The 5453-nt window shown below is 36.0% G+C and overlaps 1 long non-coding RNA gene across 1 annotated transcript; it reads right to left on the bottom strand.

Annotated features, from left to right (window-relative positions):
• Positions 1-1657: 1657 nt before the first annotated feature.
• On the bottom strand, positions 1658-3768 carry LOC109134184 (uncharacterized). Its single transcript, XR_002039189.2, has 2 exons — positions 3070-3768; positions 1658-1866 (listed from the first exon to the last, which is right to left on the bottom strand). It is a non-coding gene; the product is annotated as an uncharacterized LOC109134184 (long non-coding RNA).
• Between the last annotated feature and the right edge of the window lie 1685 nt (positions 3769-5453).

The raw sequence follows: 5453 nt of genomic DNA, 5'->3' as shown, positions 1-5453 counted from the left end.
TCGGAAAACAATCCCAAAAAATAAAGCAGATCATAAAATGGGCCACAAACCTACAACGCCCGCCCGCGCCACGAGCCCGGTCGGCGCACCCGCGGGTGTGGTTTGCCATTCTTCTATCCCATTACTCAACAAAGCTTAAAGGAACATAAAGGTATATAAACAAGATAGGACCTTTATATTCTTTCCGTGTGGGACTTGGGTATTTCATGAACAAAAACAAACAAAAAGATACTCCAAGAATATGGCTAACTTTGAGGCTTTAATTCCAACAATCCCCCACAAGAATCAAAGTTAGGAGAAAGAAAATAGGAATAAACAATTTCGGGCTTGAAAGAAGTAATGCATCAGTGTTAATGTCTTGCGACTTGAATTAACACTTAGTGAATCAGATTTAGGAATCTTGTTCAATTAAGTGATATTCATCTTGAACTTAAGAGAACTCATAACTTTTATCTAAACCACACATCCATTTCAGAGAAGTAGTCATTCCGCGATCAATGTGGCTCCTATACTAGCCATACGCCTAACCTGGATGTTCATAGATGCTCTAGAGAAATGACCCACATCTTCTCATAGGAAGCGGGCCCACTTCCACATCTAAGTAGGTGAATCCCATCAAGTGTGTACCACCACACACCACCACACAACTGTGGATATGGGTTCATTAAGAGCCTTTTGCTCATCCTTAATCACTAGTGGTAAACACTTTAACACAGTTTTTCATAAGAGGGATAGAAACAAACAAGTGCTTTTATTATTAATGTTGCCCCTTGAGTTCTACTTGCATAGAGTAGGGTTTTATTATTACAATTTAAATGGGTCTCAATCCCATCCCTCTGGATGCATTCACAATTACATTTCTAGAAAGGTCTTTAGTAAACGGATCTGCTAAGTTCTTTTCAGACTTTACATAGTTCAGTGATATCACTCCACTGCTTATCAAATCTTTAACAACCTTGTATCTAAGACGAGTGTGCCTTTTCACTACAAGAAATATCACATATAGAGGCAAGGTAGATTTGCTTCTAAAACCAAAGATGTAGCCTCTAATTGCCTTTTGAAGCAAATTACTGGTTGCCTCTAATAGTTCCGTCGCTAATTAATGGTTGCCTCTAAAAATCCCTTTTTGAGGTAATATAACTGGTTGCCTCTAAAATACTCGACATTTAGAGGCAACCATTTTTTCTTGCCTCAAAATATAATTAGAGGCAATATATATTCTTGCCTTAAACTATAATTAGAGACAACAATATATATTCTTGCATCAAGATATAATTAGAGGCAATATAAAACATTGCTTCTAAAAACTACACATATTTAGGGGAGACCATATAATTTTGTCTCGCAATATAATTAAAAGCAATATAACGAATTACTTCTAAAAACCACATATATTTAGGGGCAATCATATGATTTTGCCTTAAGATATAATTAGAGGTAATATAAAAATGTTTTTGAAAATTTATATATTTAAGGACAACCACATAGTTTTGATTCAAAATATAATTAGAGGTGATATCTTATTTTTCAAATAGTGATATTTGGAAGCAATTTGAGACCTATCATAAATGGTGTTTGGATGCACCGAAAACAATCTAGCGTATTTGTAACAGCCCGCGCTCTTCCGAGCTGCTAGCGAAAATTCACTCGACAACCATAATCAATAATTTACTCTTAAATAAATCATTTTGCAGCGGAAAAACAACCTTAATTAGACCAATAACTCGACTAATATTCCCAAATATAGTATACAATGAAATATAAATAACTATTCCTGAATCAACTATCTAAATACAAACTTAATCCATAATCTACGACGACATCATAATCTCGCTTCACTTCCAATTTCGAGCTCTGATATCAAACCTGCAAATTCGTGGAAGTAATACAAAACAAACAGAATTCGAAAATGATCAGTGGATAACTCATAACCTTTACTTCAACCCGTTATAAACATTTTATTTCTCAAATCATTTTCATCTCGTTACAACGTTGGCATAGCTCACTCTCTTAAACAAATCAGTGGCAAGTACAAGCTTTGGACAAACGCTGCCTCCAAGGTTCGTTATGGATCCCAGCAATACTACCCCTAAGGTTCGTTATGGAGCGTAGCTGACCGTATCAGGTCAAAAGAGTAACCATCCTCCACCCATACCTTGCCCACTTACTATTTTTCAGTTCATACACTAAGCGAGCAAAACATTTGCATATTCATATTCAGCGAATAACATTTCCAGAATCAACACATTCATAACTATGGCCATAGTACGAACTCAATTATCAAAAAACAAAACAGAGAGATTCACACACAGAAAGGCATGAGTACATGATTTTACTGAACATAAAAGTTACCTCATACGCATTCCAGATTTGAACAATACAACCTCCTTCATTAATCTTCATCTCCAAATGAGACTCAAACTTCATATTCTCCAACAATTTACCACATAGTAATAACAATAATTACTATCCTTAAACTAATCTAAACTATAAAGTGAATCTATAACCAATTCTCAATCTAGGAATTACCAACTCTAATCATGACTACAACTCTCAATTCATGACTACAACTCTAATCATCAAACTAAACCAACTAAACTTAACATCAAATATAAAAACTCCAACAATAATAATAATAATCATATGAATACCATATTATATCCTTGAATTAGAAGCCATAAGAAACTACTTCTAAAAGACATTATCTTAACTTTCAGATTTACCTACAAACTTACCCATCACTTAGAACTAATAAATCACCATCAACATTACAATAACAATAACAGTGTACTAACAGCAACTCACAACCACACAACAACCAACACAACCACACCAGCAAGCATCACAACCACAACAGCAAAAACAACATCTCAACCACACCAACAATCTAACAGCAACAACACCACCACCACAACACAGGGAACGAAAAACAGAATAGGACACCAACACAGTAGAACCAACGACACAACAAGAGCAATAACTCAACCACCACAGCAACAACACAACCACCAACAACCATCAGGAACCATAACAACAATAACTACAACACATGAGAAAAGAAGAAAATACCTTGGTGTTTTTCAACCATTTACCAACACACGACCACCACCAAAAGTGGCAGCAGCACCGACAAGACAACAGGGGAGAGAGAGAACCCACTGGTTGCGGCAACAACAATGAAAAGAGAGAGAAACAAAAGCAGAGCCACCTTCACGGTCGCGCAACCAACAAGGGTTGTGTGACCCATCACAGGTAAGGGTGCGACAACACTAATTAAACACAGCAGCAACACCGACACAGCAGCGGCGCGAGCCGAGAGAAGTTCCGGCGAAGCCAGCGTGGTGTGACGCGATGCACGAAGTGCAGCAACGCAGAACGACACCCACGAACAATAGTAGTAGCGACGAAACAGAGGAGAAGGGAGTGGTGCGGTATCTCTAGTAAGCTCGGCAAATCGCCGGCTAATTGAAGGGGAGGTGCGGCGAGGTCGCAGCGAAGAGAGAAGAACAGGGGAAAGGGGATGGGTTTTCACGGGGTTTCAGTTTTCTTTGGGGTTTTATGTTTGGAAAGTACCACGAGGAGGGAGAAAACAATTGGGTTGGGGCTTTGTTTAATCAAACCGACAAAAGTAGGTGCAAGACCGACTTTAATTTTCTAATCGAGTAAGTAAAAATTAACAAATTGCTCATTAAACGTGATATATAAAATAATATATTAATAACTTCATAAAATTAATACAAAAAATATATTACAAGAACGAAAAATAACACTAATACTCCATAACTCAAAAATATAATAAGAATTTCCGAAACATAATTAACTTAAGAAATATATTTAACGTTTAAATAAATGCTCTTAAAAATCGGCCTATTACATACTACCACCCATATTTAAAGTTTCGTCCTCAAAACCTGAAAATAATAATTTAAATAAAACGAAAATCTCAAACTCGTAAGATTTCAGGCATTAAACCTCAATTCTACCTTCAGCTTCTGTATCTCCACTTCAACCCAATATCAAAATTGAGGAGCAAAGAAAACAAAAGGGGCAAAAATTTCAGTATAGGATTCCATTTAAACTGCTAGCGGAACACACTCAACAACCATAAACTAATATTAACTCTTTAATAAATTACTTCGCAGCAGAAAAATATCCTTAATTACACCAATAACTCGACTAATATTTCCAAATATTGTATACAACGAAATATAAATAGCTATTCCTGAAACAGCTATCTAAATACAAACTTAATCCATAATCTACGACGACATCATAATCTCGCTTCACTTCCAATTCCGAGCTCTGAATATCAAACCTGCAAATTCAGGGAAGAAATACAAAACAAAACGGAATTTAGTTTGGGTGTAAATATAGTTTAAATTTTAAATTTTATATAATTTTTAAATTTTATGTAAATATAGTTGTATCGTTTCCTTTCAATTTTTAGAATAACCAGCCAGAGGTGCAAGGGTCAGCAGTTTGGGTGTCATAAGATAGAGGTGCGAACTACAAGTCTAACCATTATAATACTTACTTCTATTAGTTGTCTATATGGGTTGCAAGAAACAACAAAATGGAATGCTTTATTTTTATTGGTCATATATACATTGCTCGGAGGTTCTAATCTTGAAATATATTTCTAGCTTATCATACAAAATTAGATTTTTATTTCCTAATCACAAAAGCATTCATACTATTTCAGCTCTTGATAGAAATGACCTTCTTTTGCAATCCAAACTACAATACTATTCGCTTCTCTTTCTCTCTCGCTGTGATTTCATATGATTCCTTTAGTATGTGCATTTCCTAGCTATCTTTTAATTTTATTTTGTTACTGAGTGTTATCTTTTTGGAATTATAGATTTTAGAGTGTAGTTTTTTTTTCCATATTAAAGTGATACATATATATGCTTTTTTTGTGATATTAGGTGTTGTGAAAGTACAGTCTACACCCTCTATTGCACTTGCACCCCCATCTTCTAACAATAACAAGGCTGTTTGCTCCTGCTTGAGAATGGTTGCATGCCCCCAACGGAATAATCAGCAATTTGTTGCTCAACACGCTCAACAACATCACAATCAAGTTAATTTTTGTTCCCCTGACTTGCAGGGTGCGTTTTTAGTCATAGTTATTTCTTTCCATTATAGGCATTGTTCTTTGCCACTGCAATAGCTGTCTGTGAGTCACAATGCATTGCAGCCGAAGGAACAGGTCCCCCCCCCCCTCACACACACACAATGAAACATCATTGAGCAAGTTTCTAAGCCATTCTGCCTCATTTCCTACCAACTCAAGTGCAACAAACTCAGATCCCATAGTATATAAGATTGTTTACAAGATTTTCATGAAATAGCACCACCACCCAAGGTAAAAACAAAACCCCTAGTAGAGTTAAACTCATTACTTCCATATATCCAATTACCATCACAATATCCTTCTAAAACAACAGCAG

The sequence above is a fragment of the Beta vulgaris genome, chromosome 2, assembly GCF_026745355.1.
Source record: "Beta vulgaris subsp. vulgaris cultivar EL10 chromosome 2, EL10.2, whole genome shotgun sequence".
Taxonomy (NCBI): domain Eukaryota; kingdom Viridiplantae; phylum Streptophyta; class Magnoliopsida; order Caryophyllales; family Amaranthaceae; genus Beta; species Beta vulgaris.
Note: the sequence above shows the minus strand (reverse complement) of the source record. Positions and strands in the feature narration are given on the sequence as shown.